This window comes from Bemisia tabaci, chromosome 5 (genome assembly GCF_918797505.1).
Source record: "Bemisia tabaci chromosome 5, PGI_BMITA_v3".
Classification (NCBI taxonomy): domain Eukaryota; kingdom Metazoa; phylum Arthropoda; class Insecta; order Hemiptera; family Aleyrodidae; genus Bemisia; species Bemisia tabaci.
Genome location: NC_092797.1, coordinates 43,952,107 through 43,965,017, shown reverse-complemented (window position 1 = coordinate 43,965,017; position 12,911 = coordinate 43,952,107). Strand labels below are relative to the sequence as shown.

The 12,911-nt window shown below is 39.2% G+C and overlaps 1 protein-coding gene across 4 annotated transcripts in view; it reads right to left on the bottom strand.

Moving 5' to 3' along the window:
• Positions 1-12,911, bottom strand: part of LOC109032266 (metabotropic glutamate receptor 2) — a 555,771-nt gene that overhangs the window by 16,428 nt on the left and 526,432 nt on the right. The gene's annotated exons all lie outside the window — the stretch shown is intronic.

Below are 12,911 nucleotides of genomic sequence, written 5' to 3'. Positions count from 1 at the left end.
TGACGTTTACACAGGTTTTGATCACATTTTACATTGTTAACGGCGTTCTCACGATGATCCAACGCGAAAATTCGGCAAAACGTAGCGAAATCAGGGCCCCCGGCCCCCATGGCCTCAGAATTTTGGGCTCACTTGCGAAATTGAACCTTCTATATGTAAAGATGATATCCTGAAAGTTTCATGCTTTCTTCCAGAAATGCACGATTGTTATGCTTATCCGCCCTACTATATCAAGCCGCTACCTCAGCGCACTAGAGCGCTCTGCGACTCCAAATCGCCATCGGAATCGATCCTCCCACAAATCATCGGGCAGATTACACCGTCTGATCTCCCCCTCCACTCCCTCTCGCCAACCTTTTACTGGACGTCCACGCCGCCCTCTTCCGGGAGGAACCCAATCAAATACCTTTCTGGGCAACCTACTATCTGCCATTCTCCGCACATGTCCATACCAAACCAGCTGCCTGGTTTTTATATCGTGCACAATATCTTCCTCAACTCCCATTATTTCACGCACTCGTTCATTACGAACGCGCTCTCTCCGCGAGATCCCTGCAGACCTTCGCCAAAAGTTCATTTCGGTTGCCCGTAAGATATCCTCGGATATTTTCTTTAATTGCCAGACCTCACTCCCGTACGTAACTATGCTCTTCACGATCACTTATCACTTATCTTCTTAAGTTTTCAGATCACTTATCTAAAAACTTGAGGTCCAGCTGCCGAAGTTCGGGTCAGACATCTGAAGTACTCCGATATATACCAACGGGTTCGGGTCACACATCTGAAGTACTTCGGTACATACCGAAGTGCCTCGATGTCTGACCCGAACTTCGGCAGCTGCACCGCAAGTTTTCGGATACGTGATCCGAAAACTTCAGAGATCCGTATGACCTCAACTTCGGGTCCCACGCACGAAGTTTTTTTCTCCGTAAAGAGTTGTTTCTCATAGAAAAGAACTCACGATAAGCGCATCGGGAAAGTCTGAAATATACTCATAACTTCACAATCTGCGTAATAAATATGCGTTTTTTTATGATTTCCGCTTCAAAAACCGCTTTCTTGCATGAAATTATGACCAAACAGCTTGTCTGGTATGGTCATGGTCAACGAATGGTGGATGACAGAATGCCTAGGAGGGTGCTAGATTGAGTTCCTCCTGGGAGGAAACGGCGGGGACGCCCAGCAAAATCGTGGATAGGTGGCATTCAAGATGAAATCACAAGATGCATTTACCAGATGACCTCTGGGTCGATAGACAAGAGTGGCGATTAGGTGTCGCAGAGCGCCCGGGCGCGCTGGAAATCGACTTGTATTATGTATGCTTCAAAAATTATACCATGGAAGGCACAGGTGAGAATTTTGTAAGACAAGTCGTTCCATCCAACCCTTTCGCACTGGGATGCTATACAATATTGAACATGGCTGACGCCTCCGCTCGCAAATCGCGAGGAAGCATCGTGGTCTTCATCAACGCGAGGAAAATGAAAATATAAATACGCCAGTTGATAAAATCCTGTCTCACCACGAGTGTTTTGACGCGTTGGCGTCGGCCATGTTGAATACTGCGTAGCATCCTGGTGCGCAAGGCGCAAGGATTGCATGGAAAGACTTCTTTTACGAAACGTTCACCGATGCCGTAGTATCGTTTTTAAAGCGGGAACCTTAAGAAAACGCATATGTTTTTACGCAGATCGTTTGCTGCAAGTGTTCTTCGGGCGACTCATTAATTTTCAAAAATAATAATTGGAGAATCCAACACAGCAGAGTTGCGTATTTTATGCTTTCATTCAAACTCGCATCGCTGGGAAATCAAGATAGCGTCCGAAAATATGAATATCAAGCTCAGCACGGGATCACCATCGAATACTCAACCCCTCCGCGCAATTCGGCTGTGTGTTAATAACGGTCGCTATCCGAGGCAGTGGCGTGACGTAAATGATCGATTATCGATATTTCCTCATTTGAAGCTACGGTAAAGAATCGATTATCAATGTGATCGCTGCGAACACCCTATTTATCGATCCTTTTCCATAGGTTTAAATGGCAGATCAATCGGTATATCGCAAAGCACACCACGCCACTGCTCCGAAGCAACATGTGCAACAGGCGGGCCAACCGTCCAGGGTCAAACCCATATAACCAATCACATTCACCGGTAAACAGACTGCAGGAAGTTGATTGTTGAATCGATATTGAGGGACCTCTATCTTAGACATGATATCTATCGAACAATGTCATTCGATAGTGATTCAAGAATCGATCCACAGGACTCGAGATCTGGACCCGGGTCGTGAGAGCATGAAACCTGATTATTAGCTAGGCCGTGATCCGTATCTGAAATTCGAGAGCGGGGCAAAACCACCCCTTCCCCCTTTTCCCACTCTCTACCACCCCCGTTAGAAGCGTGTCAGATTCGGGGTATTATGTGTTTTCCCTGAAAATCCAGTCAAGTGAAACGAGATGAGATAACATTTTCGTTTTTTCAAAAAAAAGGTTCGAGAAAAAATTAGCCAAAAAATGAATCGCTAAATAGCAACAATGGACCGTCGTCCTCTCTGACGTTTCACTTCGTCGCGTATTTTCAATTTATTTGATGGAAATTATTTTTAATCGCAATAATTTTTTTCCTCGTGCGACGGAAAATATTCGGTACTTTGATGCAAGTACCTATCTACTCGTAGTTTGACGTTTTGCCACGCAAGTGGCGCCATCGCAGTGTTTTGATTTACAGGATTATTCTTTGTATTTCGATGGCCAAAGTGTGAAACCACGTAACTCAGTTCGGTAGTGGCAATATGCGATATTGCCAACCTAATTGCTGGAATCGGATGTTACGGCCGAAACCTGTACAATATAACATTGGTGCCAGAGCACGACTAAACATCAAACTTTCCCGAAAAACCCTCGCAGTAATGAATATTAAAACCCAGCGACTGTATAGACGTTGCAGGAATTGGCCCGGTGAGTTGGTGCATTAAGTTCGCCTTCAATTTTGAGTGATACTGTGCCACGCTCGGGTGGTCGAATAGTTGCTTCGCGTTTTTGTAGGCTGCATGAGTATGGGTCGCATTAATGTTTATTGTTATTTCTTAAACGCCTTACATCCAGGAGTCGGTCGGAATATTATCTATAGATAAGGATTAAGACTGCGAGGTGAGAAAAACTGAGTGAGAAGACTGAGTGAAAAACGGTAAGATTATGTTGCATTGTTGTTGAGAGCATTCATGGAAAGCAGTTAGGCGTGCAACGTGCGAAGCCCCTACAAAATGGAAGAATCGTGATTAATTTCCGAGTACCTTATGTTTATACCTTTTTTTGCTTTTACCTTTTGTTTGTTTATGTGTACCGTATATGTCTTGACATCTAATCAGTGGAAAGTTCTGTGCGAATAGAAATATATTTAACATTTCTTAGTGACTTATTAAGTGACATGAAAGTGTGTGAAACTTGTTTTGCCTTGCAACTACAATTTTTCCTTGCAATTAAAAGATGAAAAAAATTTCGCAGCTTTTGCAGTATCTTTTACAAAAAATGTATCAATCACCGATGAATAATAGGTTAAAAGAATTTTAGAAAAAATTTTCAAATTTGTATTTGTTTGTATGTCCGTTCAGGGAAACAGAATTCAATTTTCTGCGCGGTGTTGCCAAATCGTGTCTTAAAAATAAAGTTTCGCTGACTGATTTTTCCCAATTCCTTTTTTTCGATTTTTTTTCTGCAATTCAAATCCAGGTTTTTGTATGGAAAAGTCAAAATCGGAAATTTTGTGCTGAAACGTCAACCTACCGCAAACTTATAACATGGGGAGTCAAAAATCGTGAGTAACTTTAAAACTTCAATTGTGCTCAGCAGCCGGACGGGAGGAATGACCGATACGACCTACCATTCCATGATATCCGCGGTATGGCCGATTCCATAAAAGGGGTGCAACATAAACCTATATGCTTTCTTTATTGCTTACACCAAATTTCAATCGGGGTGGATTTAGTAACGCTCGAATGATCATACGGAGTTTTCTTTCTTTAGCACACTAAAAAAAATGGCACACTGCTTTAGCACCTAGGATGTCAAAAATGTATCTGGTGATCTTAAGATGCTACCTTGATTGCCCACGCAGTTGAATTTGCATTCGTAGGAATGAAAAGTTGTGGGCAGCAGAGTGCTGCCTACAACTATATATATAACAAAAATATCAATATACAACTATAAATAAAAGAATATTTCGTGCATTGCTAAAATTGCATTCGTTAAAATATGAATTAACCTAGAGACTTATATTAATATGTTTCCTGCAATTGTTCAACAAATTTTACTCGCTTTTGTATCCAAAGTATCTGGAAATGGAGTTTTTACATGTGTCAGGGATTTAGGGAGGGGGGGGGGCACTTCTTTAAGTAAAAATACACGAGAAGCACCACCACCGGTCTGAAACCCCAAGCTTGAAAAAAGATACAAACGGAGGCGAATGTAGCGTGGTATAATTAAAACGGCAGATTTTCAAGATTTATATAATTTAAATATATTGAAACATTCGACATGAACAATTTTTTGTGGTCCGGTTTTAAATCATGGAGCCTAGACCGGAAAATCCAGGATTCGTGAGGGAATGAAAAATTACAGGCAACTTTAAAGAAAAATCAGGGAATCTGTAATCAAAATGTAAATAAAAATCATAATACATAAAGAAAGAAGGATGGTAAAAAAATGTGTATAAAAAGCTTGAATAGAAAGAAAACACATATAGGAAATTTTGCGCAAAATTACACACTCATTCAAAATTGGAACAAATGGCACAAATAAAAATTTTAAAAAGGCAGATGTGTGCAGATATGTATTTGCTTGTACGATCAGTCATTCCATTGATCTTGTGCGTTGTGGTCCAAACTGTATGGAACGCGACAATCCCAATATTGATACTTGGCTGGTTTTAAAACTTCTTCAATTGTGGCGTGATACCTCACGCATTTCGGAGAGTACGAATAGTTGTATCATCGCACCTGAGCAACGCGACGGAAGATTAACATTGAAGTAGCCTCCACGCTGGCTTTGTCGGTTTTCCTTGGTCATTTTTGAAGTTGTGACCGCGTAATTAAAGTATGCTCAAGGTGAAACTGTATTATAAGTGAAGTTGTAATTTTTACACAAGAATTAAAAATGACATAATTTAAGAAATAAAACGAAATAATGGGAACTCCAATCAACAATAAAATACAAGAAAAAAATTATAGAATGTGGATAGGAAACTTAAGTAGAAAGAAAAAATATGAAAAAAATTCCGCGCAAATTACAAGCTCATTTCCAACAGGAACAAATGCGATCATTAAAAATTTTAAACAATAAGATGTGTGCAGAAATGTTGCATTCACTCGTGAGATCAGTCATTTCCTTGGTCTTATGCTCAGAACTATTTGCGACACGACGATCCTGATATTAATATTTGGCTGATCTAAAAACGCCTTCAATTGTAGCATGACACTTCACGCATTCCGGAGTGTGCGAATAGTTGTATCATTGCGCCTGATCAATCCGACGGAATATTAACATTAAATCAGCCCCCATGCTGGTAGGTCTTGTCGGGTTTCCTTTGTCATTTTTGCAGTCGCAAGCGAATGGATAAATTGTGCTCAAGCTAGGATTGTATTTAGAAAATGGGTAATTTTCATATGAGGATTTTTTAAAAAATGTTTAGACCGGGAAAATACGGTATTCTTCAAGCTAGGATTACAGTGAGCAAATTTGTAACTGTATCGGAGGATTAAAATTACACAATCGTGAAGAATTAAAACGAAACATTTTTTACTCAAATCAACAGTAAAGTACAAGAAAAAATACCATAAAAATGTTTGTAGAAAGCGTAAATAGAATATAAATGGAATGAAAACACTGCTAGGACGTTTTGCGCAAATTACTCGCTCATTCCCAACGGGAACCAAAGCTATAATTCAAAATTTAAAATTTAAAACAAGGATAGGTGTGCAGATATATTACATTCACTCTTGTGAGATTAGTAATTCACTTGATCTTGTGCATGTGCTCAGAACTAATTGCGACACGACAATGCCGGTATCGAAACTTGGCAGACTATAAAACGCCTTCAATTGAGGCGTGATACCCTCCGCTTTCCGGAGAGTACGAATAGTTGTATCATCGCGCCTGACCAACGCGACTGAAGGAAGATTCACATTAAAGCAGCCTTTACCGTCGTAGGTCTTGTCGGTTTTCCTTAGTTATTTTTGCAGTCGTGACCGCATAATTAAAGTGTGCTCAAGCTGGGGTTGTATTTAGCATGTGGGTAATTTTTAAATGAGGATTTTCTAAAAAAATTCTTATATCGGGAATATCGAAGATTCATCATCAGGGCAATTCAAGGAAAATCGACAACTCTGTTCCAGAAACGGAGAATCTCTGCTTCTAACTTTTAGAGACTAATTTCTTCTTGTGCCTCCATTTTAATTTTCTCCGGGTCATTTTGTTACTACAGTCATTTGCTGGACATTTATTAAAGTATATGGAGTTTGTTTGTATTAAATAATAAGTTCTGGTAAGAAAATTTAAAGTATATAATGTTATTAAGGTGTATGATGTTGCGCCTGAGCCGCCATTATTGACCTCTTGGACCTTCAAATCATCAGAATATTAGGGAGTATCTTTCATTAACCAGATAATTTAAATACGGGAATAAATTGATTTTGATATCTGAAACTCCGGAGAGTTATATCGTAATTCCAAAAAAATACCGGTAAATTATGAGAAAACTTCGAATCCTTGTTAAATAATGAGCTCCCGAAAATCATAGAAAATCAGGGGATGAGCGTGATCAACAATTCTACACGCCATGCTTTACATCTTTTTAGTGATTTTCATTAAAAAAGGTATCAAAGTTTAGCAGGGTTGCCGTGGTTTTGAATTTGAATTCCTCTAACAAAATGGCAACCCAGCGAATTTATTTGCTCCATATCTGTGCATGAGGAGTTTGAGTATATATAAAAGTGAACTCTCGACGTAGCGTATGATATCCCCTTCCTTACGGCTTGGACTGTAGGAGTTTTATTTTGCTCGGGAGTTCATTTCAGAGAAAAACAGTGGCACTATATCGTGTTTGTCACAAAAGTTTAGATAAGCATAAGAACTTAAATCATAATCCCTGACACCTGCAAGAACCCCATTGAGGTTAAATTCGCTCAACTACTTTCAAAAATAAATCCTTCCCCTGAAAAATTTAGCAACGTGTAAATATGTTCACACGGCGCCCAGTGGATCGAGTCAATTAGAGAGGTCAAAAATGGAATTTTTGACTAATACTGCAAATTATGTTTATTTTGTCACATTTTAACTTTCAAGGGGTGCTTCCAAAAGAAAATTTCACGAGGAAACCAATTAAACCACTTCTACAACCTCAAAGTTTTGTATGAACTGAGCTTTGACTCCGTAGAGGCTAAACTTTTATCGTCCAAAAAGCGTTATTTTCCGCGTCTCCTCCTCAAAATGATTAACATCCTGGAATGCGAAGGCAGAGTGGGTAATTACCTCGCCTATGTTGATGACCTACGTGTCTCTCATTACCAGATTTTCCTTACACAGAGAGCCGGTAATTGAATTCTCAACTTTTAGTTAATCTTTTTCTCCACGTGCTTTGATTTTGCTGCACTGAACCAAGTCTGTTTACTTTGCAGTCTCGATGTTGCAAAAACAGCAAATAAGAGACTTGTTATTTTTCTATTGCCCAATTGAAAATTAATTTCTAACTGTCCGGAACGTCCCGGAATTTTATTAAATATTTCAATTTTGATCTTTTCTACTTCTTTTATACTAGCCTTTTCGCAGATCAAGTTGTTATTTTACTGTGTCTTTTGGCTGTTTAAGTTATTTGTCATTCAGCAGAAACTTGTACCAACGTGAAGAATTGAAATTGAATTTTTAAAAGTTCTATCTGTACCATTCGCATTATCTAAATTTCTATTCTTACTGAGATTCAAATTATAATATATTAGTTGGCCGTAGAGTACTACCTTCAAAAATATTCTGTCGTACAAAGGAAGAACGCCGTATGACTTAGCCACATTTTCCTCTACAAATAAATAATTTTCCTGAAAATTTGTGAATGTTTCTCTTCTGATTTTTCAGAGGATTTAGTTCATAATTTGATCTATAAACTCTAGAAATTTCAAGGAAAAATATTCATGACTTTCTTCGAAAACAAACATTCTCAAGAGGAAATTTGGCAACATTGAAATGCTAATACGATGTTCTTACTTAGCACGGTAATATCGCATAATGACTCGTAAAATGAGCTCTACAAGATTTTTCATTCGGAATTTAGATCTCAATCAGGGACAGCAGCTGTAAAAAGACGCCACGCTGAATTTCTTTCCAACATTATGTAGCAAAAGTAACATGAAATCCTTACAACACGAGTTGCATATAATAGCTGTCAGACCACCAAAAGGGGAGGAAGTGGCCAGATTCACCCTCTCTCCTTCCCAATCCTTCTAATGCCACGGGCACTGAAACTATTTGCTGTGGGCTAATTTGAAAACGCCTTCAATTGTGGCGTGATACCTCACGCATTCCGGAGAGTACGAATAGTTGTATCACTGCGCCTGACCAACGCGTTGGAAGATTAACATTTAAGGAACCTTCGCGCTGGTAGGTCTTGTCGGTTTTCTTTTGTCATTTTCGAAGTCGTAACTGCATAGTTTAAGATTGCTCAAGCTAGAATTGTATTTAGCAAATGGGTAATTTTTATACGAGGATTTTTAAAAGAATGTTTAGACCGGAAAAATCCGGGATTCATCAGGTCATGAAAAATGTTACGATGAATTGGGAACTCTGTTTCAAAAACCGGTAATCTCTTCTCCTAACTTTTAGAGCCTAATTCTCTCTTTGACTCCATTTTAGTTTTCTCCCGGTTATTTTTGTATTACAGTCATTTTCTGAACGTATTTTAGAGTAATAATGGGTTTGTTCGTATTAAAAATAAGTTATGGTGAGGGAATTTTAAGTATGCATTGCCATTAAGAAAATCTAAAAATTCCAATGAAAAATATTTATAACTGTCTTCGAAAATAAACATTTTTCATGAGGAAATTTGACAACATTCGAATGCTTATACGGTGTTCTTACTCAGCGCGGCAGTATTGCATAATGAGTCGTGAAGCGAAATCTACAAAATTGGTCATTCAGATTTTAGATCCCAATCAGGGACAGCTCTAAAAAGACGCCAACGCTGAATTTTATTCCAGCACGTTTTACAGCAAAAGGGGCATCAAGTTCATACAACACGGGTTGCATATAATTGCTATTGGACCACCAAAAGAGGAGGAAGTGGCCGGTTTCACCCGATTTCCTTCGGAATTCTTCTAATACCACTGGCTGATCATTTCATTAATACTCTTCCTCAGTCCTTATTCATACTCTATAAAATAAAATCGTTAGGGTATACATGCCTTCTTTTTTGACTTGTTTCTCTTCGAAAAAATAAAATAGGAGCGGAAATTTTAAAACACCGAAATGAAGATACGCGGGTTCGGGCATTGAGCATTGATTCACGTCGGCTCAGCCTGCTTGCAATTAGTGACTTATTGAAAAATATGGATAGTTACATGAAAAGCACAGGATATGCTAAGAGCAACGGAGATGGATTTCTGGAGAAGGTCAGCAGGAATTTCTAGGAGAGATCGGGTCCGTAATGATAGAGTGCGTCAGATAATGGAAGTCGAAAATGACATCGTGTTCGACGTCATGACCAAACAACTTGTTTGGTATGGTCATGTCAATAGGATGACGGAAGAGAGGCTGCCAAAAAAGATGCTTGATTGGGTTCCTCCTGGGAGGAGACGTAGGGGACGCCCAGTGAGAGGTTGGCGACAGGGGGTGTTAAATGAGATAAGAGATTGTCAACTCCCTGATGACCTGTGGGAAGACCGAGCTTTGTGGCGATTAGGCGTCGCACAGCGCCAAAGAGCGCTATAAAAGCGACTCATATATATATATATACACATGAAAAGCTTTCACTCAGTATCCTCATTTTTGGCCAGGAGCTTTCCCTTCTAATTGGGCGTATTTCTATCAAACAGAACTACGTGCAGAAACCCCTTGAATGAATGTTCCATGTTTCCGCGGAACATTATGGATTTCAGTGGCTTTCTACGTCATTTTTCTACCCATGAAAGCTAATTCCGAGCACGCGAAGGTTCCTGGATCTTTTCCAAGAGCAACTGCCTTTTTGTTCGCGAAAATTATTATGAGCTGAAAGTTTCAGCCAGAGAGTCTCGAATGAATGGATTATTTTCAGCACTTATCGTCGTATTTCATATGAAACAAGGTAATTTTATTCCAACGCTGTAAAATGTCCCCTCGGAAATCGTGATTTTACTCGGAACTTTACGGGCATTTCAAATTTAAAATTTTCCTGATCTTTCTTCTGATTATACCATAAAAATCAGCAAAATTCTGGAGAGGAAATATTCAGTCATCTACTTGTAAGAAATGCATTTTTTACGTCAATTTCGAAACCTCGAGTTGGATATACGTTCCTTCTTCTGTGAACTTACGCAACGCTATTACGTGACAGGCCTACCCCGTTCTATGATGGAATGGATTCGCACAATCAGTGGTGAGGCGTGAATGATCGATTAGCTATATTTCTCCCATTTGAAGCTATAGTAAAGAATCGATTATTAAGGTGTTCGATGCAAACACCCGTTCATCGATCCTTTTCCATATGATTAAATGGCAAGTTAATCGATTTATCGCAAAGCACGCCACGCTACTGATACAAGTGTCTAACGAAGGGAGGAAAGTTTGATTTAAAGTTTAATAATGGAAACAATGCCTCATGCTCGGTTTACCACGCGCCCTGAAGCATGGCTCCATTAGCAACCTCCCGAAGCTATTGTTTAGCACGAGCTGCATGTCGTGTCAGTGCCACTATAACGTGAGCATCGTTGCCAAACTGTGCGCAAGTATTCGCATTTTCCATCGATTCGCGTCAAAGTCCGCGGAAAATTGGCACTGCGACAAGGAAGGACACCCTGACCTCCTCAGGATCATAAACAACAGGAGAAAGCTCGGGACGTGTTTTTCTAGCACCCTAGCCAATAGGAGGTATGCAAATTTATTCACACGATCTGGGATAAGAAAATGTCGCCGCGGAGTGGAATGATACATGCTGCGAGAGAGGATAGACGGTGATTCTATGCACAATACTCCATCTGAGTTTGTTATGAATCACCGATATCAATATCTTTTATTGATCACGCGTAACCGTAAATCGTCTGATAATGCAAATATATTATCGATTTCAGAGGAGAAGACTGAGAGAAACCGATTGAGTTGCCACCGCCTAAAACAGATTCAGCTCCAACTCGATGCGATCGGAACATGACCGGATTTGACTTATTGCCGCTCCGAGGAAATGGACCACTATAGACACGGTATGAATTTAAGCGTTTATTTGTTCCCTCTTCAAAATTTAAAGTAGAACACGGTTGCGATTAGAATTATTGGGACCAATGGACCACTAGACAAGGTACACATTTAAGCATTCTGATACACGTTTCTTAACAAGAATTTCACGTAGAACACGATTCGCGCAACGAAAATTACCGAAATCAACTCCTAACACAGATATTAACGTTTTTATTTCACATTGGTTACGAGGAATTTGAACTGCCCGCTCATAAGAAACTCAAAGCTCTACGTGAGTCAAATCGTGTACTACGAGTATAACGGTTTCAGCAAACTTCTCAATCGAGCAATGTTCATTTCCCACCGTGTGTTGTTCAAACTATGAACAACTTGCTATAGCTGAGCCAAAGTGTCAAGATTGAGGTTGCCAGATTTTTATGTCGCAGAGGCTGTCATGATAACGTTTAGCGCGCGATGTGAGTCACGTAGAGCATTGAGTTTTCATGAGCGGGTGGTTTGAATTCGTGCATCAAGAATCATTAAATATCTTCGTAAGGAGTTGATTTCAGTAATTTTTGTTGTGCGTATCGTGTTCTACGTGAAATTTTGGTTATGGAACGAGTATCAGAATGCTGAAATTCGTGCCTTGTCTACTGGTCCATTCAGAAGTACATATGGATGCAAATGCGGCAGTTTTGATTGAAAAAGCGTGCGATCATACTAATTTTTTGTGAGGAGCGCAACAAAGACGTCTAGCTAAATTTCCATTTCCCCAAATTTTCTCGCATGATAGCAGAAAATTCACAATAATACTAACGTTTTTATTTTACATAGGTTGCGACAAATTTTGATCTCCCGCTCATATGCTAAACAAGAGTCTACTTGAATAAAATCGCTCACTACAACGGTTTCGGCATCTCAGTTAGCGACGTCCCCTTTCCTTCTCGTAAGCGATTTTATTGGAGTAGATTATGCTTTTTCTTATGAGCAAGAGGTTGAAATTCATGCATCGAAAAACGTTGGTATCTTTATTAGAAGTTACTTGGAGTAATTTTCGTTTTACAAATCGTGTTCTACGTGAAATTTCGAAAAGCAAAAATTTTGACTTCATTTTGCAATTAGGAACTACAAATCTGGCTTATCCGTAAAAAAAGGGTGTCCATAAGAAAACTAATGGTACAAGGTACATACGTTGTTTTTGAACTGAGCCGAACATTTTAGTTCCTAATTGCAAAATGGAATCAATTACTAATAATGCTTCAATTTGCACCTTGTGTAGTCGTCCATTAGAATTGGGCCAGTTGGGCCTTTCAAGAACTGATAATTTTTTTTTAAAAAAAACCCTTATTCATTGTGATACCATGTTAATTTAGTGAATTTTTCTGTAAAATTTTGTGAGATTAGTGCTGGAGATGGACTCGTAGTCTGAAATTCACATGTACTAAAAAATAATAAAAAAAAATCAAGAAGCGCACATAGGCAAGACTTTTCATTTTAATTAT